Source organism: Macaca nemestrina, chromosome 2, assembly GCF_043159975.1.
Source record: "Macaca nemestrina isolate mMacNem1 chromosome 2, mMacNem.hap1, whole genome shotgun sequence".
NCBI lineage: Eukaryota > Metazoa > Chordata > Mammalia > Primates > Cercopithecidae > Macaca > Macaca nemestrina.
In genome coordinates, this window is record NC_092126.1 from 149500054 (window position 1) to 149522691 (window position 22638).

Below are 22638 nucleotides of genomic sequence, written 5' to 3' on the forward strand. Positions count from 1 at the left end.
ACTCCCAGACGGAGGCTGAGAGCAGTGAGGTGGCCATGCCACCATCCAGGCAAGAGGCAATGGTGGCCAGACTGGGTGGTGGCCACAGAGTGAACAGCAGCCAGGAGCAGTCCTTCTCCAAGCTCTGGTGAATGACTGATGTGCAGGGAAGAGATGCCTGTGGAGTCCTCTAGGACGTCCTCTGCCTCCTTTCACTGCTCTCTCCTAAGGCCCTAAAGCTCAACCACAGCCCTACAGCCTGAGGCAGGCCTCAGCGCAGGACAACTTCCCTGTAGTAGGATGTCCATGCAATAGTGAAAGTGATGGCGTTCACAATTCCGACCCACGGACTTCACTGTTTACAATCTCCTTTCACAGCCTTTATCATAGTCGCTCCTCACAGCAACTGCCACGGTGGGAAAACCCAAAACCAACCTCTTTCCTGCATCCCTTTGGAAGTAGAAAGGCAGTCACCACGGTGGGACTGTGGTTATAAAGTTGATGCTCGTTATTTGTGGTAGTTCTGCTCTATAAAGTCACTGTGGGTGCTGAATTGGCAAATGCTGAACCTTTGCTCCTAGGAAATACGGGGTCAGGTTCCTGGGAACCTCTGGTCACAACATTTTCACCAACTGATCAATATATAACCTTGTTTTAAGTATTTTTTGTTTGTTTAAAGATGCCTTATTTAATACCTATCGTTGGCTCATTAATGTTGGGCTCCCAGCCAACAGCACCATAACTCACGCCTGGATGAAGCTGCCTAACACACCGTTTTCTCCGTAGGGCACAGCCCGGCCTCCTTGGCTGAGGAACACAAAACAGCACGGCAGCACCGCGCTTCGGGGCTATTTCAAACAGCAAATCCACCAACAGAAAGCACACAGAGTGGGAAATATGCGGTACCACACAGACTGCAGAAGGCACCCCTGCTTATGGGACGAGCTTAAAGCAGGAAGACAGAGCGTCACCTGGCTCCACCTCCATTGGGGACATGCTGCGGGCAACTCCCATTTTCCACCGCTCTGCACATGCCTACAAATCACCACAAAAGCACTGTGAGTATTGATCTGGGTATACACATTATCTGGGTATATACATTTTAAGGAGGAGGCGGACTCGCGCATATGGACTCCACAAAGAAGTAGGATGTGTTGATCACTCATTTGTTGGTGTGGCCCACTTCCCCCCGACGGCCTTCCGTGTGCCACATGCTTCTCCGGTGCTTGGGAGACCACAGGCATCAGCTCAGCCGATCCTCACCTGCCCTGTGGGTAGAGGCGTTGTTTTTCGGAGGCAAAGGCATAGAGGTTTGGTTGCAGGCGGAGGGTCCCACAGTTGGGAAGTGGCCAAGCAGGGATGAAACCCAGGGATGCATCCTCCAGAGTCCAGCTCCACTGCCCAGGCTTCACCTGCACGCTCTCATTCTAAAAGCTGTTTTCACACCAAATCTCTTCAAGCCCTCTTTATTTCCCACTTCCTGCCAAGTAAGCAGTTCAGCTCACAAACTATATTAATCCCTGGCATAAATTCATTTAAAGAAAATATTGCCAAGCAACGCAAAAGCAGAAATCCTCTTACAACCCACATGGGTATCGATGCTGTGCGTGTGGAAGGGCTGAGCCTCTTAGTGTCTGATTGTAAACACACCCAAATCTGTGACAAAGATGGGGCAGAGCCAGTGGAGAAGCCACCAGGACAAACCCCTTATCCTCGGGGACAGACTGACCTCTCGCTGCCCATCCATGGCTGGGAGCGTGGGGCGTTGCTCCTTGCCTGCTGGTTTGGCTGAGTCTCCCCCATCCTCGCAGACAGCAGCAGGCAACACTTAAAAACTGGCCACCTTTGAGTGGTAACACAGTTTCATTTAAAAATTTTTTATTTTTCACTTTTAAGTTCAGGAGTACATGTGCATGTTTGTTACATAGGTAGACTTGTGTCATGGGGGTTTGTTGTACAGATTATTTCATCACTTAAGTATTAAGCCTAGTAGCCATTAGTTATTTTTCCTGATCCCCTCCCTCTTCCCACCGTCCACCCTCCAAGAGGTCCCAGTGTCTGGTGTTCCCCTCTACAGGTCCATGTGTTCTCATTATATAGCTCCCATTTATAAGTGAGAACATGTACATGCAGTATTTGGTTTTCTATTCCTGTGTCAGTTTGTTGAGTATAATAGCTTCCAGCTCCATCCATGTCCCTGCAAAGGACACGATATTGTTCTTTTTTATGGCTTCATAGTATTCCATGGTGTATAGGTACCACATTTTCTTTATCCAGTCTATCACTGATGGGCATTTAGGTTGATTCCGTGCCTATGCTATTGGGTAACACAGCTTTATGATCCTGCATATTTAATTTTCCACAGCCCCAGTTTGTAAAATGGCTCAGGGGAAGTTATTGTTATTAATACTCTGCATTTATACTGCACTGAAAACTTTATAAAGCACTTTCATACCCAGTGGTTGGCTCCATGTTTCTCCAAACTGAGAGGTAGGTAGTGCTATTAGCCCAATTTGGCAATGAGGAAAGCAAGGCTAAGTTTGGGGGGTGGGAGCACACAGCCAGCGGGAAGCCGGGTTGTGATTTGAACTCATGTCTTTGGTTTCCCAGTGGCACAGTCTTTCAACTACTTCCTCAGGCAGAGAAAGAATAATTTCTTCTTTTGGTGGATCAATTCCAAATTGGAAAATGTGTTTCAGAATAGAAGGGAGTAGTAATGAGCACAGACCCTGAGCCACACAGCTTGGTTTGCAGCCCAGCTGTGTGTCCTGGAGCAAGTTACTTACTCTATGTGTTTCAATTTCTTTATCTGTAACTCTGTAAAGTAGCATCCACCTGGGAGGGTGGTCACAAGGGTTAAATGAGTCAGTATTTATAAAGTGTTTAGTACAGGATCTGGCACTTAGTAAAATGCTACTTAAATACCTAGGCATACATCAGAAGAAAAAAACATTTGCAGAATTTGCTGTTGCCCAACCTTTTTTATTTCCTAATGTGGCTGAACTACATGTTGATTTGTTGTAATTAATATTACTATTAATAGCCAAGTGATAGGTCCATCTTTCCTTTAGGATAAACATTATTAACCCATTTTACAGATGAAGAATCCTGAGGCTCAGAGAGGTGACATGACTTGCCCAAGGTCACACAGTTGGCAAGTGGCAGAGCAAGGCCTCCAATTGAGCTCATTCAGCCTGTGCTATTAATCAAACTGCCACCCCTCCAATCAATGGCACTCAAGCTCCTTGAGGTCCAGGCTTTGGGGAGGGAGGTCTTTGCAAGGCGGCTGCTGTGGACATGGTGGGACAGACCATATAAAGTGGCCCTCACTCCCTCCCCCAGGCTGGCCCTGCACAGGTCCTGGCAGCCTGGAAGACAGCCTCGGGTTCCATACAATGGGCTCTGCCTCCCTTAGAAAGGAGCCCCAGGTCCCCTACATGCTAAGAAAGAAGGATCAGAAATGTTTCCATCTCAAATATAGCATCAGGATTAAAATCAGAGCGGTATTTGGAAAGTGCCAGGAGATTTAACGTGGCTTGCTGCTAATTTCCCAGTTTTGTTTCTTATAAAAGAGGTTTCAGGAGGGCTATCTCTTACCCAAAGTGAGTTGCTACTAAAGATGAACTATTGTTGCACATTCAGAAGAGAGAATGGGCTTTGACCTTAACGTGAAGCAGGTTCCATGAGGTCCTCAGCGTGGACTGGGAGCCTCAGGTTCTAAGCCTGGCTTGACTTCTATGGCTGTGTGACTTTAGAAAAAATTTTCCCTTCTCTCTGCCTGAGGAGCAGTGGGGCGGGAGCCATGGGCTGAATCCAGCCTGCAGATGTTTTTTTTTTTTTTTTTTTTTTTTTTTTTTTTTATGGTGGGCTTGGAGAGAGTTTTAAATACTAGGAAGAAGACATATAAAAGTGCAGATTTCTGGACTTTCTTTAAAAATGGGAATACCAGGTTCCTGGATCTCACACTCCCCACAAGATTAACAACTGTCTGGTGCTGGGTGTGACTACTCTCATAGAGAGGCCGCAATCCCCACCACTCCCAACTGCTCATCTCCCCATTTTCACGCAGCATGGCATCAGCATGGCCCTGGGGACACTGGAGTTTGCCACGGGGCAGGCCAGTATCCTCTGTGGGGTCTTTATGTGGTACATTTACTGTTTTCAAGAATGTCCCTACACTGTATCTGTCTTTGTTCTAAGGCTCAGTGAGGTCAGGGATCTTACCATACTCAACCTCGTTACCTCAGGGCCTGACACACAGTAGGTGTGTCATAAATTTCTGATGAAACAATCTGAGACAAAGTTAATGACTGTGGCAAGCTGGAGTAAACACTGGATGAGGAGTCGGCAGGGCCTGGCATTGAGCTCCGGCCTCGCCACAAAGGGACACTGGGCATGGGTGGGTCCTTTCCCCTGCCCTGGGTTTCTCTGTTAGCATCTAAAGAGGATGAGCCAGCTCTGCCAGTCCTCTGCAGGTGGCTCTGGGGACACAGCCCTGCACAGGGTTGGGCACTGAGCAAATTCTGGCTCTGTCCCCGCAATGTTACCGGGCCTCTTTGCAGTGACAGCCCAGGAATGGTGACAGCCCAGGAACAGGGAGGCCCAGTAGACCTGCTGCTCATCCCTGCTCCCCTGGCGGCTATCCTGCTCTCCTCCCCTCGCCCTGACTTGCTGGAGGGCACAGCCCTGCCATAAGGGCATCTGAGGACACTCAAATGGAGGGGGCCACATTTCCGTGTGACTTCTGACCACGCCCTCAGACAGCCTGGCTGAACCAAGGCTCCCTCAACATGAAGCTGAAAAAAAGCAAAGAGATGCAGGGGCTGGCTGGGAACAGGGACCCTGAGCCGTACGGGCCTGGGAGTGGAATCCTTGCTCTTCCACCTCCCAGCTGTGTGACCTTGGATGAGTGACTTAACCTCTCTGAGTTTCTCTCCCTTCATCAAGAAAATGAGAATTCTAATGGCTGTCTTATAGAATCGCTGTGGGGGTTAAATGAGTTAACACATACGAGTGCTTTCATGAATGCCATTTCTCCCACCCTGCCTCCACTTCCAAAAGGTTTCCCCATCAGGGTTGCCATCCACTGATGCAATAACAGCAGATAGGATGCCCTCCATCCTGGATTTGCTGCCACTTCCCAGAAACAATCTGTTTCTCTTAAAAGTCTGAAGACCTATTAATAATGTTTCCTTTTTTTGAAGTTAACAAGCCTTCATTTATTAATCAACACGGACCAAGAAGGGCATCTATTAGTCACTAATACTTTAGTATGAAGTTCTTCACATCAAATGCCTTCTTCCCTGATGGTAATACATGGCGATAGAGATTTTAATGAAGGAAGGGCATGATATTGAAGCACTAGGCCCTTCACAAGGGTGACCAGTATGCAAGAAAAACTGAAAACCTGCCAGGGGAGGTAGACTAACTTAACCTTTAATATTCTAGCACTTTCTGAAATAATAGCTCTGAGCAACAAAGCTTAGGTAAACCTGCACCCTTGGGCACAAGATCTTCCGTCCAGTTTCCATTTTATAGTTGAGGCAGGGCAGCCTCTATTGGCTGTCCCCCCAACAGTTATTCTCCTCCCCCTTCTCCATGCTGCCAAGACATAACAGAGGCAAGAAATGCCTGATACTCACTTTCCTAGATTCCTTCCCAGCTAAGGGTGGCCATCTGACCCATTTTAGCCAATAAGATTTCTGCTCAAAGGATCCCAGGTAAGAATGCCTCACCCCCCAACCCAATCAAGAGAGAGAGATACACAAGGAGCACCCTTCTTCCTTGCCACCTTTCTGTTTAACTTTGGACGCTTCCCTGTGAGGAGGTGAGGCTTGAACCCATGGCAGCCATCTTGCAACCATGAGGCTGACACAATGAGATGGTGCCTGAGTTTCTTTCTGAATCAACCCAGGAGCCTCCTACTACCAGGTACTTATTACTTTGTTACTTTCAATCACACGTTCTGTTATTTACAGGCAAAGTTCTCCTAAGTGATGCACAAGGCATCTGAGGCTACGTGACTTGTTTACAGCCATCTCACTGTCAATTGGTGGCAGCTGCATGGTGAGACCCTGGTTTCCATGGTTCCAGTATCTGCCATAGCACCATATCCCAAGGTGACCCCACTGGGGCCGTGTCCAATTCATCCTTGGAGACATCCCCAGGGGTGGCCCAAACAACTTCTCCACTAGGAAAACGTAGCTTCCATGGCCTCTCACAGATGCCCCAAGCCAGTCCCTGACGCCAGCCAACTGAACAATCTCCCTGATTCCAAAAAGAGCCCCAGGATCTTCTCTGTGGCCTTCTCTTGGGGTCACTGTGATATACAGAAAATATAAACGACATCTTTGGGAGCCTACAGTCATAGGCTTTGAGGGCTGAGAGAGCCCAGTACAAGTCACAAGTCATTTGAGTCAGTCCCCTGCCTCCAGCAGGGTGACACGTCTTTTCCAGAGAAGAATGTGTGAATGCCTTCGAACCTTGACCCCATGACAAGTCACCAGGAAGGACCTTTACTCCCCTAAAGGAGCTCCCCTGTGAGCCTCCTGGCAGCCAGAACTCCACCATCAGCATGCATGCCCTCTGCCAAAATACAAATCTCCACCATTCCTAAGTATGAGCTTCAGGGAATTTTCTTGAGGGGCAGGTTTGGTGGGCAAGCCCTGTTATGTGGAACCAGGGCTTTTGTTCAAAGGATCAGAGGTTTGGGGTGGGTATGTCACGGAGACATAACAGCGTATGGAATTGGTTGGTCCTACGTGATGGAAGACAGGGCCTTCCAACACTGGCAGGACCCCGAGATAAATGTCCCCGGGAATCGGGCAGGTATCACTGGCCTCTGTATGGGAGACAATACGGAGCAGGGGGTACTGTGAGGATGTGGAGGGTGTCAATGCTCAGTTCAAGGTTACCTGAGCTTCCAATTTTCAAGAGAAGTTGGAAATCCAGGTACTTACATGTCATCTCTCAATTTGAGGATGTTGGCAACTAATTCCAGTTTAAAACCCATAAAGTTCAACATAGTCACAGGCTTTGCCTGAAGCCCCCAGTTTGGAGCCTCTGGTTGAGAGTTCCAGTGGTTAGGAATGTTGCACCCCAAGTAATCAGAAAATAGCTCTATAAGCCTCCTGCATTTCCCTTTCCGGCTCCAGTGACAGCCTGAGGACACCAGGCAGCATGACTTTCCAGCTCTTAGGTGCCTACAACGGTGAAGTTTCTCCATCCTGCTTATGTGCCAGAGACTCTGAAGCCCATCGGGTTCCCCTCTCCCTCTCCAGTGTTCTGAGCACTAAGGATGGCAGGGGCAGACAAGAATCAGAAACAGCTGCCTAGAACGGTCTGCCACAATTTGGCCTTGGTGGAAAATTCCACCAGCACCTCCCAGGTAGCATTTTGCATGTGACAAGGACACGGCATCTGCAGGCCTCCTTCCATATGGCCCTGTGCCTGCCTGACCAGTATTGTGCCCTCTCGGTCATTCTCATCAGTCCCTGCCAGCTTTGCACTGACCAGGCCAGGCTGGAGTCGATAAATGGTCCCCCGGTGGGTATTTCACAGAGCACTCCCTGGACTTAGCTCAAAGAGATTCCTGCTGGCAAGGGACGTGGCAGTGACGGCTGCAAGTGTCACTTCCAGTCCTTCCTGCTGAGCCTCTCAGGGATGTAGGTAGGGTCAGAGGGCCCCCTGGAGCTACCCAAATAGATGCCCAGGGCCCCAAATTCTGCACAAGTGCTCAAGGATGCAAACTCTGCCATTTAGCAGCCTGGAGACCTCTTACACCTAAGCATCTAAGAGATGGATGAAAGTCTCTGCCTGCCGACCCCATAGGGGTCAAGTTGTGGATAAGACTGGCACGTGACGTGCTGTTCCAATGTAAAGGCCAGTCTCTTCCTGCAGCCCATGAGCATTCTCCCAGCAACAGTTCCCCTGCTTTTGCCAACAATGACATGCCGCTTCACTCACCCAAGCACTCCTGCCTCAGAGTGCTAGGGAACTGCAGACAGAAATGCAAGGTGACAGTAGGGCAGGCTGTGTCATTTCCCAGGAGATGCACAGCCTCTCCTCTTAGGGCTTGTCTTGAAAGACTGGTTTCATACTTAAACCTCCTTCCTGGGCTGCAGGAGGCTAGGAGAATGGGCTCACTCAGGCCAAGGGGGCTGGATGTCTAAGATCCCAGGGAGATTAGGAAGAACTTCTAGAAAGAGGAATTGTTCTAACAGTCAAACTGTTTCATTGTTTCCCTGATTTAAACTGCTTGGGAAACTTCTGTTTCCAGCCAAGAAGGAGCAACAGAGACCAGATTTGCCCTCTCACCTGCAAAAAATGAAAAAATGAGCAAAATATATAAAACAACAGTTTGTTTGCATGATGTTGGACATCAGACAACAATGGTCAATGATAACTGAGAGATGAAAAACAAGAGGTAAGTCAGTGACTGCCCCAAATCACTGCCTTGAGAGGGTTTCAAGGCCATGGGTCGGGGCGGGGGGACCCAGGTGGAGCCCAGTGGACTCTGAGTTGAGGAGATGGAGCTAAGAGTCCAGGACAGAGTATCAGAGAGGAGAGAGCTGCAGAAAGCTACAGAGAGAACCCTGGAGACCTGCAGAGGGTCCCTCTTGAGTATTCAGCTAAGTGCTAATCAGGGCCGGTGTGTGAGAAACCTACTCAAGTCCAGGGAAGGAACCATTGGAAATAATTAGTGGGAGCAAGGCCTAGCAGTCAGACAGGGCTAGAAATAGTGCTTGTTGCCATTAGCCAGACTGGGACATCTCAGATTCATGGATGTTGAGTTGAGTATTCAGAAGGATCTTGCCTCAGCAGTGGGGAACAATTAACACCAGACTTAGCACTGCTCTGTCCCTACCTAACAAATATTAAAAACAAGACCCAGTAAGATCACACTGTCTCCAAGTATCTTTATGTCCCAGATGTAGCTCAAGAATATCGATAAGATTACAAAAATATCTAGTACTCAATGAGGTAAAATTCATAGTGTCTGGTATCCAGTAAAAACTTACCAGGTATGCAAAGAATCAGGAAATTACAATCAAAGTGAAAAGATAAATGAATCAATAAAAACTGACTCAGAACTGAATCAGATGTTAGAATTAGCAGACCAGGGCATCGTAACAGTTATTGTAACTATATTCCATAAGTTCAAAAAGTTAAGTAAAGACATAGAGGATATAACAAAACCACAAATCAACCTTCTAGAGATGAAAACTACAACGTGTGAAAAGAAAAAGACACTGGATGGGCTCAATAGCAGATTAGACACTGCAGAAGAAAAGATTAGTGAACTTGGAGATAGCAAAAGGAAACACAGAGAGAAGAGAGAATAAGAAACTGAAAAGAGTATCCGTGAGCTGTGGGGCAGCTTTAAATGGCCAACCGTATGTGCAACTGGAGTCCTCAGAGGAGAAGAGAAAGGAGAGGTAGTGTAGAAACAAACATTTGAGAAATAATGGCTGAAATTTTTCCAAATTTGATAAGAACTATAAACACACAGGCCTAAGAAGCTCAAAGAACCCCAAGCACAAGAAACATGGAGAAAACCACACAAAGACACATCAAAATCAAGTTGCGGAAAACAAGTGAGAAAGAGAAAATCTTAGAAGCAGCCAGAAAAAAAAACGCGTTGTAACACAAGAACAAAGATAATGATGACAGATTTTTTTCACTGGAAGCAATGCAAGTGAGAAGACAGTGGGGCAACATCTTCGGATGAAAAGAAAAAAGAAGAAGCACACTGTATACATGCCAGTGAAAATATCTCTCAAAATCAAGGTAAAATAAAAACATTTTTAGACATAAAAGGCTGAAAGAATTCATCACCAACGGAACCATACCATAAGAAACGTTAAAGCAAGTCTTTCAGACAAAAGGAAAATAACAGATGGAATATAGCTCCTCATAAGAAAGGAAGAGTATTTAGCAACTATATAGGCAAATATGTAGGATTTAAAAAACATTTAAAATGTTAAGATAATGCTGCCTACACAAAAATAACAACAAAGAAGTGTGGTGTTTAAAATACATGCAAAAGTCAAATGTATGACAATAATAGCATAAAGGTTGAGGAAGAAAAATCAAAGTATACTTTTGTAAGGCATACTGTATATGAAATGATATAATATCACTTGGAGATAGACTGCGATAAGTTAAAGATGTACACTACACATGCTAAAAACACGACTAAAATAACAAAATACAGAATTAGAGATAATAAGCTAACAAAGGAAATAAAATAATGTAAAGATATCCAGTTAATCTCAAAGACAACAGGAAATAGGGAAAAAGAGTGCACAAAAACACATGAGACAAATAGCAAGACGATAGGTTTAAAGTTAACCATATCTATGATCTCAATAAATGTAAGTAGTCAAAACTCCCCAATTAAAAGGCAGAGATTGTCAGATTGGATTAAAAAGCAAAGTACAACTCTATGTTGTCTATAAGAAATGTGCTTCAAATATAAGGACACGAATAAGTTGAAAGTAAAATGATGGAAAAAGATATGCTATGCTAACATAATCAAAAGCTGGAGTGGCTATATTTATATCAGACAAAGTAGATTTTAGAGCAAAGAATATCAGCAGGAATAAAGAAGGTAATTTCATATTGCTAAGGAAGTCCATTCATTAAAGTGGAGATAGCAATCTTAAATGATTAAGCATCTAATAAGGGAACTTAAAATGCATGAAGCAAATATTGATGGAAATACAAGAAAAACAGAGAAATTCACAATCGTAGTTGGAGATTTCAATACCTCTCCCTCAATAATTGATAGATCAAGGGACAGAACTATTGGGAAAAACTTTAGGCAAAGTTGGGCAAATAGTTTTTATGTACATCACCAAAAGTACCATCCATAAAAGAGCAAATAGATAAATTGGGCTTCATCAAAATTTAAAACTCCTGCTCTTGGAAAGACACTATTAAGAAAATGAAAAGTCATGAAAAGCCCAGCAGAATTCACTCCAGATGGCTCCAATGAGAGACTTTAATGCAGGCATGGGGTTATGGGAAGAATATTGTTCATTCTGGCTACTATAACAAAATACAATTAAGTGGGTAGCTTATAGGCAACAGAAACGTATTTCTCACAGTTCTTGAGGCTGGGAAGTCCAAGGTCAAGGTGCCAGCAGATTTGGAGTCTGGAGAGGGCCTCAGACAGTGCCTTCTCACTGTATCCTCAAATGGTGGGAGAGACTGTCTGGTTTTCTGGAGTCTCTTTTATAAAGTCACTAATCCCTGTCATGAGGGCTCCTCCCTCAAGACCTAATCACCTCTCCAAGGCCTCACCTCCTAATACCATAACCTTGATGGATGGGACTTCAACATGGGAATTTTGAGGGGTCACAAGCATTCAGACCCCAGCAGTATCAAGGCACCCAGAGACTAGCGACTGGGTGGGGAGTTGTTGCCACACCTAGTTTTGAAGGGACAAAGAGAAGAAAGAGTGTCGGTGGAGCCCAGTGACTGCTGGAACCATGGCAGAGGCCTTAAAGCAGAAAGGAGGTGAGGAAGAAACGCCTGACCTTTCTCACTCCTGCCACCTTCTAGTCTCTTGCTGATGCCTCCCATTGCTTAAACTCGAGCTAAGGCTGGAAGGCAGAAGTGCTCAGGGGTGCAGTCCCTAGAGATCAGCCTACCTGGGCACAGAGCAAGGTGAAGAGGGGAGAATGGCTCTGAGTAAGGACAGAGGGTGCTGCACATCCAGGCTTTCTTAGGGACTATTGGCACACTGAAAGTCTAGACATTTCCCAGGAGACCTTTTAGACTCAGGCAAACTAGGATGGTTGGCCACCCCAGTGCGGTAGTGAATGGGAATCAGCCTGCGCTGGGCGATGTTGCTATTCCCCTTGTACTGACGAGGAGACTGAGGTCTGAGAGGCTGAGCTACTCATCCATAGGGCAAGGAGGCAGGATTTGAACGCATGTCTATCTAAGGTGCTCTTTCACCCTACTGGACGTGCTGTGAAGTTAGGGAATGATTGGGAAACTACGTCAGAGGTCAGGACAGAAAGGACAGGGGTTTCCAGGGGACAGACAGACACAAGTGGCCCAAAGGGAGGTGAAGATAGCACAGCTCCTCTCTAAATCAGCCTCTGCCTTCTCTGTCAAGGAGAATCATTTTCAGGCTGCAAATTCTGCGGATGGGGCACTGGAGGCAGCAAGGGGAGAGGCACTGGCTTGGGAAGTCTTGGTTTCTCTAGGGGGGTTGTCATTTTGTGGCCACTAAGATGAATGACATCCCGGAGAAGTGCAGGCATTGTGATGTGATCTCAGGGATCTGAGACCTGGGGGATGCCAGAAGGCAGGAGTGGGAAGAGGCTTCAGGGAGAAGGCAGTTACCTTCACTGGGATTCCCAGAAGGCTTCTGGAGGAAGAGGGCCCTTGTAATAAGGAAAAAGTGTGGGGAAGGCTGTGATGTCCTCACCCCAGCCCCCATTCCCCGCCCAGACCATTGCAGCCTGATATTTAAATACTAAATATTGTTTCTAGTTGTTATCATTGTTTTCATCTGCTTTTGGTCAAAGATAATACATTCAGGGGCCAGATCTCACCTTTAAGATGCCAGTTGGCAATGTCTGGTCTAGAACAAGAATGGAGATTATTCTCTCTCTGGTTGCTCAGCTCTAACTTGGATGCAGCTGAGGGTACATCTCTGGGAGGGAGATGTGCTGTGAAAGGAAGGAGTTCTGAGGGACCAGGAAAGGAGGGCATGGAGATGCTCCCAGGGAGAAGCGAAGTCTAAAAGAGTAGGAGAGAACAGTTCAGCCACTGTGTCTGGTTGACTCATCTACCCATCTATTCATCCAACCATCCACCTATCCACTCATTTATCTACCCACCCATCCATCCATTCACCCATCCATCCATCGTTCACCCATCCAACCATTTATATTTACATAAGCCCATTCACTCACTCACACATCCACCCATCCACTCACCCACTCATCCACCCATCTATCATCCACCCCTCCCTTACTATACTATTGTAGTTAAGAGCATGGACTCTGGAGCAAGACTGCTTAGGAGTGAATCTGGCTCTGTCACTTCCTGGCTGTATAAACTTGGGCAAAGTACTCAACTTCCCTGTGCCTCAATTTCCTCATCTATAAAATAGGGATGATGAAAGTAATGTTTCGAGGATTAGAACAGTCTATTCATGTAAAGCACTTTGAACAGTACCTGGTGTGTTGCAAGTGCATCATATAGGAGAGCTATACTTGGCCTTTAGTATTAACCCAAGAGTCATTTACAGAGTTCCAGCCAGGGGCTAGGCACTGTATTGGGTGCTGGGTGATGGATGAAGCAGGCACAGTCACTGGCCTCAGGGGCCTATAGTCTCTTGGAAGAAATAGAGCAGCAACCAGATAACTTTATAATCTCACCCTATAGAACAAAAAAGACACTGTGTACATGTACGCCCACACACATACACACAATATCTGGCCTGTGTAAAACCCAGCGGAGTTCTGTGCTCACATATTATCAAAATAATCCATTTCTATGTTTAAAAAACACATGATTTTTCATGACCTATTCACCTGGAAATAATCACAGGTATGCATAGAGATTTAGCTTAAAAAAAAAAAAGTGCAGCATGAAACAATGTCCGTGGCTAATCTGCTTTGGGTCCCTGCCATGGTGAGCTGGGACCATGTGTGACCACAGAGGACTCCTAAGCCCCACAATAGGGTAGGGAAGAAGTTCTGGCTCCCCAGCCCTGAGCTCAGCATCCCCTGCCTCCTCCCCATATGCTGAGAAGCCTACCGAAGGGGTGTGCTCGCCTGGTGCCCAGGTCTTGGTCTCTAATTAATCATTTTCCTCTAACAGGAATCAGAGATCCTGGGAGAAATGGTTGACAGCAGGGCTGGGGCAGGCCAGGTTCAGGATGAGCTAGGAACATCTTGTTATGCCAGAAAGTCAAGGAGATGCTTAAATACACACACACACACACACACAAACACACACACAATAACAACAACAGCAAGGCAAAGATGGAGGCATGTCACAAGGATGCAAACACCAGCTTGTAAGGACTCCCAGTGGCCAAATCTGGGATGAGGTGAGCACCAAAATAATTAATACAGTAATGAACTACAAGTCTTTGGGGAACAAAACCAGGAATTCATGAGTTCACATAGAAGAGTGGATGCATCTGTGGATCCATGGGAGAGAACGGAGAGCTCTTGCTTGGAGTAGCATGCTGAGGCCTGTTTGATAAATGTGGGATGCTGGAGTTGCAAAATCAGCGATCATAGTAAAGATGGATCAAGCAAGAATCATCAATGGAGGCCAAGTCTAGGGGAAACTTTGTGGAGAAGCAGCATTATTTGCCTAGTCTTCAAGCATCTCCCCACTGATTGAGGAGAAAATAATAATGATGCAGTGGAGAAATTATTAACACCTTGTCCAGGTGGTCAAAATTCCCATCTCCAGTGTGGGGCACATGGGATCACAGGCCTGGGAATGACAGCACCACTGAGGCGGCATTCCAGCTGAGAATGCATAACTGGAAGTTAATCATGAGGAAACAGACAAACCCCAAATGAGGAACATTCTATTAAAAAGTACAGGGATTATATTCTTCAAAAAATTTCAATGTCATAAAAGACAAAGAAAGGTTGGGCATATGTTTCAAAGTAAAGGAGGCTAAAGAGATATGACAACCGAATGCAGTGTCTAATCCTAGACTGGATCCTGTGCTGGAGGAAAAAAATGGGTCAATTGACATAGTTGACAAAATAAGGGCATCAGATTAGATCAAAGTATTACATCAGACACCCAAAGCAAAAGCAACAAAAAGGAAATAGATAAATTGGACTTCATTAAAATAAAGCATTTTCATGCATCAAAGGACATTATCAAGAAAGTCAAAAGATAACCTAAAGAACAGGAGAACATATTTGCAGATCATTGATCTGATAAGAGTCTAGTATCCGGAATATATAAAAAACTCATACAACTCAACAATAAAAGGCAAACAACCCCATTTAAAAATGGGCAAAGGGCTTGAATAGACATTTCCTCAAAGAAGATACACAAATAACCAGCAAACACATGAAAATACACTCAACAACTTCACCATCAGGAACATGCAAATCAAAACCACAATGAGATCACACCCACTACAGTGGCTATAATAAGTTAAGGAGAAAAGTTTTGGCAAGGGTGTGGAGAAATTGGAACGCTTGTACATTGTTGGTGGGAATAGAAAATGGCAGCTGCTAAGGGAAACAGTTTGACAGTTCCTTAAAAAGTTAAACATAGAATCACCATCTGACTCAGCAATTCCACTGCTAGGTATATGCCAAAAAAAATTGAAAACAGGGGCTCAAACAAATATAAATACACATATGTTCACAACAGCACTATTCACAAAAGTCAAAAGGTGGAAGCAACCCAAATGTTCGTCAAATGATGAATGGATAAACAAAATGTGGTGTGTACATACGATGGAATATTATTCAGCCATGAAAAGGAATGAAGTACTAATGCATGCTACAACTAAATGCTAAATGAAAAAAAGCCAGACACAAAAGGCTGCATTTTCCATGATTCTATTTATATGCAATGTCTAGAATCAATAAGTCCGTAGAGACAGAATGCAGATTGGTGGTTGCCAGGGGCTGAAGGGAGAAGACATAGGGATAAACTGGTTAATGCAGATGGGTTTTCTTTTGGGGTGATGGAAATGTTTTGGAACTAGATAGAGGTGGTGGCTGCACAACAATGTGATTGTACTAAATGCCACTGAATTATTTCCCTTAAAATGGTTAATTTTATGTTATGTGAATTTCCTCTGAACAAAAAAGTATCATATCATATCAAAATGTTAATTTTATAGAATGTATAAATTGCACTAGAGTTATATAAGAGAACTCCTTCTTCTTAGGCAATATACCATGAAGGATTTATGGGTTAAGGCATATGTTGAATGCAAGTTACTCTCAAATGGTTTAGAAAAAAAATACTATGTATGTGGGGGTAGAGGAGAGAGAGAGGGAGAGAGGGAGAGAGGGAGAGAGGTGGAGAGAGAGAGAGAGAGAGAGAGAGAGAGAGAGAGAGAGAGAGAGAGAGAGAGAGAGAGAGAGAATGTGTGACTATGGTAAAGCAAGTGGGGGTAAAATGTCAACCAAAGGTGAGTCTAGGTAAAATACATGGTTGTTCTCTGTAGTATTCTGTGAGTTTGAAACTATTGCTAAGTAAAAAGTTAAAAATAAAAATGGAGGGGGGTTGTACTCAAAATAAGCTAGTGGGAGAAAGCTTTGAAGGACTTTATTGGGGCCGTTGATGATATGTGAATATGAACAGTGGATTAAGCAATAGCAGTGGAGTAATGTTAAATTTGCAAATTTTGATCATTTCACAGGGCTTATCAGACAGTGTCTTTGTTCTTAGGAAGTGTATATTAAAGCATTTAGAGGCGAGGTGTAAGGAGGTTTGCAACTTACTCAAAAGATGCATCTCTACATGCATGGACGCACACAGATAAAGCACACGAGGAAAGTAGAAACAATGATGCTTCTGATAAAGGACACAGGAGTTCTTTGTATTGTTCTTGCAATTTGAGATTTCACCCAAAAACAGTCACAGAAGTGAAAAAGGAGTCAAAGTGGAGGCAGGCCTGAGGGATGAGGTCTGTGAATTGAGTCTGCATCTGTCTCCACTAATCATCCTGTATGATGCCTGGAAAATGTGTAAGCATGTCCCCTAAGGTCCCAATTTCTTCATCTTTGGTTAGTTCCAGCTGGGGTGATAGTTGGGTTTCCTTTCATCCTCAAATGTTTCAAAGCCTCTTATGTGACCAGGAAAGCGTCAAAGGATGAGGTGGGAGGCCCCACCCTCCTCCTGTGTGACAGAAGACCTGTGGCATTGTGGCATTCATGGGATCTTTGATGTGTTCCCCTCGAACCTGGGAGGACCCACTTGATCCTGGGTAGGACCCCTGTTGCAAAGACATTGACACATGGAGCCTGGCTAGTTGGCAGCTGCTGTCCATCACAGGCGAGCTGAGAGCCCCAGCAAAGACCCTGCCCAGAGACTTCATCCAAAGCCCACCCCTTCTGCCTCTCTGGAGAGAGTTCTGGCCGATATCAATGTTTGTGGGAGCGTATACAAATTGCCTATTCTGGCATGTTGAAGGCCTTCTCTAAATCGCTAAAGACTCCTAGGTTTCTGCAAATTAGAGTGGTTTCTGACCTTCTCACATTGTCCTGGGGATACTTGAGAGGTCAAAAATGCCGAAATGATGGTGCTGGCATCTGCATCACTTCACTCCCAAAATTCTCCTTGACTGGAATCCTTTCCTCTCTTCCTGTCCCATCCCAAACCGTCTCATCCTGGAGACCTAGCTCAAGTCTCTCCACCTCCCCAAGTCAGCCTGGATGCTTGGGAGACCATTAAGACACCCCCGATCCTCTGGCTTCCTGTGACGTTTGTGATTCCTTTCATGGCTTAATTCCATATATGTCTTTTGCTTGTCATCACTTCCTGAGTGTGCCAGACTCTGTGGGCTCTGAAGAATGGGGGCCTCTATCAGCTGTTTCTTCATTCAACCCCTCTTTACCCCCAAAGGCCCTCCCTGGCGCCACCCACCCAGCGGACATTCAATAACACTTGCTGACTAAAGCGAGGAAGCAGAGCATGTTATATAATGGGAATTATCCTTGAGAAAGATTTTTCTGACAGCAGAATAAAGCATGGGCTAGAGAAAAACCAACAACAAGCCCATCAATCATTGTGCGTTTATTGAGCATCTCCTGTTTGAGGCGCTCCACTAAGAGCTTCAGAGGATTCAAAGACAGATAAGGCAACCCTGCCTACTCCCGCAACTCCCACTGGAATGGAATTCAGGTTGAGGAGACAACACGTGGGGTGTTACATAATCATACAAGGCAAGAAGCGCCCTGCAAGTGCACAGCATCAGAGGTCGGCACAGCAGGATGTGATTAATTGCCAGGTGAACGATGGACTGCAAAGGGAAATTATGTGACACTGTGATTCAGCAAAGCAGTGGGGTTCCAGGGCTAGGTGGGAGCAATGGGGGTGAGGGGGAATGGGGGCAGCCCCTTCTGCAGTACAATGATTTGGGAAAGGAAAAGATTGTGGAGAACAAGGAATCTGAGCTGTGTCCAACCCATGGGGAGGGTTTCCATAGGTGAAGACAAGAAGGCATGACTGGCAGGGAAATGGGCCCACTAGAACAATAAGGAAGGAGAGGAGATGGACTCAGAGGACTCGGGCAAAGAGGAAGGCAAGTGGTGGATGTGCGGCAGGGAAGGCAGGGTGGGGTGAATGGGAAAGGGTGCTGACATCTCACCATGAGATCAAACAAGCCCTAGCTCTCTGCTTTGTTTTATTTGGTTTTTCTTCTCTCGCTTCCTCTAATCATCTAGGTTCAAAACTTGCCATTGAAGAAGCTAAGGCACAGATTTTCATGAATAAGAGGATGGCTGGCACTGGTTCCCACCCCATGTGTTGCATCAACTGCTGTAGGGAAGTGGGGAGGATGAACATGAGGAGGGTACCCTGTATCTGTCCCCAGCAGGAGGATGGTCCTGCTAAGGTTTCGGAGAATGAGGCGGCGGGGAGCAGCCAATGGGGAGCTCTCACTTGGAAACTCAGACTGGAGAAGCCAAGGAGAGGATAGTAGATGTTCCTAGGACAGTGAAGGCATCAAAGGAAGGAATAGTTTTTCCTCAATAGAGGAAACCTGAAGAGGTCTGAGAAGAGAGGAAAAGAAGTTAATGGTGATGAATAAAAGAGCAGGCAGGTGAAGAAATAAAACTCCATGGGCAAAGTCCAGAGAAGCACACAAAAGAACTCTTCTCTCACAGGGAGAAGGGAGGCAGACATCCAGAAAAGGAGAAGGGAAGAGGATGAATTCCACACACAATGGTCTTCATCATCTGATTCTCTGCCCTCTGCTTTCCCACGTAATGCACCTGAAAAGATGTCAGCAAGAGAAAGTGGAGGACTGGCAATAGAGTAGGGAGTGCAATTGGCTGCAGTGATAGGAGCACTTGGGCATGTAAGTTGGGAGGAGAAGGTGGTTATTGTCAGCAAATCAGCAAGGAGATCGGCCTGAGGGTTGCTGGCTGTCCCCAGTTGGTTGCCCTTGAGCTAGGTCACAACTGACTTCTGCACCCATACATCCGATGGCAGTGGTTCTGTTCTTAGCTAGATTGACCTCTCACCAGTTCTCAACCTATTCCCTACCCCTCCACCTGGAGACAATCTCTTCCCTTGGCTGCCCTAACACCTTCCCGGCTTTCCTGACTAACACTTTCCTGGATTTCTTCCAACATCTCTGGCCATGCTTTCTCTGTCACCTTTGTGGAAACATCTTTCTCCTCCCAGCATCAATGTGGGAGGCCCCTGAGGCTTGGGTCTAGACTTCCTGCTGTTCCCTGACTCTGCCATCAAGGCCCATAGCTTTGACTTCTACATATTCACAAACCCAAGTTTCTGTCTCCAACCCATACTTCTCACCAGAGCCCCAGTTTCTTAATTGATATTTCCACCTGGACAACTCAAAAGCCACTCAGGCTCACTGTGACCCAAGCCGACCTCAGGACTCCCAAACTCCCCCAAACCTGGTCCTGGGTTCCTTCCCTATCTCAGAGAAAGTACCACTTTCCATCCCACTATGTCATCCAGAGACATAACCTGGGAGAAACTCCAAGAGCTTTGCTTCCAAATCACCAACACTTCTCCCAGCACCAAATCCTACCAATTTTCCATCTCTGGTTTTTCCCAAATCTCTTCACTTCTCCCTACCTCCATTTCTGCCCCCAGCCCCAGGTCATGCTGCCATTCTTCTTCTCTGGGCCACAGGAGAAGCTTCCTCATTGAGTCTTCTTGCATCCTCTCATCATCTTTCCAATTCATTTTCCACACAGCAGCCAGAGATGACCATGACCATGTTGATTCATCTGTTGCATAAACCCTTCATTTGGCCTCCAGCCATTTTCAGAATATATACCTGCACCTCCAGTGCAGCAGCCACTAGCCACATGTGGCCGTTTAAATTTTATTATTAGTAGTAGTATTATTTATAGAGATGGGGTCTTTCTTTTTTGTCCAGGCTGGTCTCAAACTCCTGGCTTTAAGTGATCTTCCCACCTTGGCCTGCCAAAGTGCTGAGATCACAGGTGTGAGCCACCACATCTGGCATAAATTTCAATTAATTAAAGTGAAACATCAAAAGTTCTGTCCTTCAGTCATACTCACCACATTTCAAGTGCTCATGTTGGTCAGTGGCTATTATACTGGACAGCATAGTTACAGAATATTTCATCATCACAGAACATTATATTGGATATCACTGGTATAGACAGAACTCCCTAAATGGTCCCATAAGCCCACAGGGTCTGTCCCCTGCTCACCCCTCCAGTCTCATCTTGTGTCATCCTTCTGCCAATTTCTCTGATCCAGCTCTACTGGCTGACAAACTCTCTTCCAGTACAGGCCCTTTGCATATGCTGTTGCCTCAGATGGAGCATTCCTCTCTCTTTTTAGACTGGGTAACTCCCATTCTCTCTGACCTCAGCTCAGGGAGGGAGGGGATGAGATGGGTGGGTGAAAGGACAGATGGGTGGATGGATAGGATAAATGAATGGATGGACAGTGATATGGTTTGGCTGTGTTCCCACCCATATCTCATCTTGAATTCCCACATGTTGTGGGAGGGACCTGGTGGGAGGTAATCGAATCATGGGGGCAGGTGTTTTCCATGCTGTTCTGCTCTTATGATAGTGAATAAGTCCCACAGGATCTGATGGTTTCAAAAAGGGGAGGTTCCCTGCACAAACTCTCTTCTCTTGTCTGCCACCATGTGAGACATACCTTTCACCTTCCACAATGATTGTGAGGTCTCCCCAGTCATGTGGAACTGTAAGTCCAGCAGACCTCTTTCTTCTGTAAATTGCCCAGTCTCAGGTATGCCAATAAAGATTGGCTGCGTGAAAATGGACTAACACAGTAAATTGGTACAAGGAGTGGGGTGCTACTGAAAAGATACCCGAAAATGTGGAAACAACTTCAGAACTGGGTAACAGGCAGAGGTTGGAACAGTTTGGAGGACTCAGAAGAAGATGTGGGAAAATGTGGGAAAGTTTGGAGCTTCCTAGAGACTTATTGAATAGCTCTGACAAAAATGCTGATAGTGATATGAACAATAACATCCAGACTGAGATGGTCTCAGATGGAGATGAGGAACTTGTTGGGAACTGGAGCAAAGGTGGCTCTTGTGTTTTAGCAAAGAGACTGGTGGCATTTTGCCCCTGCCCTAGAGATTTGTGGAACTTTGAACTTGAGAGAGATGATTTAAGGTATCTGGCAGAAGAAATTTCTAAGCAGCAAAGCATTCAAGAGGTGACTTGGGTGCTGCTAAAGGCATTCAGTTTTAAAAGGGAAACAGAGGACAAAAGTTTGGAAATTTTTCAGCCTGACAATGTGATAGAAATGAAAATCCCATTTTCTGAGAAGAAATTCAAGCCAGCTGCAGAAATTTGCATAAGTAACAAGGAACTGAATGTTAATCTCCAAGACAATGGGGAAAATATCTCCAGGACATGTTGGGGGTCTTCACAGCAGCCCCTCCTATCACAGGCCTGGAGGCCTAGGAGGAAAAGATGGTTTTGTGGGCTGGGCCCAGTCCCTCCTGCTCTGTGTAGCTGTCAGAAGAGGGCTACCATCCTCCAGACCCCATAATGGTAAGTACATTGACAGCTTGCACTGTGCGCCTGGAAAAGCCACAGATGCTCAATGCCAGCCCATGAAGGCAACCAGGAGGAGAGCTATGCCCTGCAAAGCCATAGGGGTGGAGCTTCCCAAGGCCACAGGAGCCTACCTCTTGCATCCATGTGACCTGGATGTGAGACATAGAGTCTAAGGAGATCATTTTTAAACTTTAAGGCTTGACTGCCCTGCTGGATTTTGGACTTGAGTGGGGCCTGCAGCCCCTTTGTTTTGACCAATTTCTCCTATTTGGAATGGCTGTATTTCCCCAATGCCTGTACCCTCATTGTATCTGGGAAGTAACTAGCTTGCTTTTGATTTTACAGGCTCATAGGCAGAAGGGACTTGCCTTGTCTTGGATGAAACTTTGGACTGTGGACTTTTGAGTTAATGCTGAAATAAATTAAGACTTTGGAGGACTGTTGAGAAGACATGATTGGTTTTGAAATGTGAGGACATGAGATTTGGGAGGGGCCAGGTGTGGAATGATAGGGTTTCACTGTGTCCCCACCCAAATTTCATATCGAATTTCCAGGTGTTGTGGGAAGGACCCAGTGAGAGGTAATTGAATCATGGGGGCAGGTCTTTCCCATGCTGTTCTGTTCTCACGATAGTGAATAAGTCTCACAAGATCTGATGGTTTTAAAAAGGGGAAGTTCCCTGCATAAGCTCTCTTCTCTTGTCTGTGAGATGTGCCTTTCACCTTCTGCCATGATTGTGAGGCCTCCCCAGCCACATGGAACTGTAAGTCCAATAAATCTCCTCCTTTTGTAAATTGCCCAGTCTTGGATATGTCTTTCTCAGCCACGTGAAAATGGAGTCATATAGATGTGTTTGTGGGTGGATGGATGAATGGTGGGTGGATGGATGGGTGGGTGTATGGGTGGGTAGTAGATGGGT

General features: G+C 45.8%; 1 protein-coding gene and 1 long non-coding RNA gene across 11 annotated transcripts in view; one reads left to right on the top strand and one right to left on the bottom strand.

The window, feature by feature from the left end:
• The window catches only part of LOC105477698 (ATPase plasma membrane Ca2+ transporting 2), a 380543-nt gene that overhangs the window by 308163 nt on the left and 49742 nt on the right, over positions 1–22638 (bottom strand). The gene's annotated exons all lie outside the window — the stretch shown is intronic.
• LOC105477697 (uncharacterized) lies at positions 797–19083 on the top strand. The gene is made up of 3 exons (XR_984887.3): positions 797–1037; positions 8258–8404; positions 18393–19083. It is a non-coding gene; the product is annotated as an uncharacterized lncRNA (long non-coding RNA).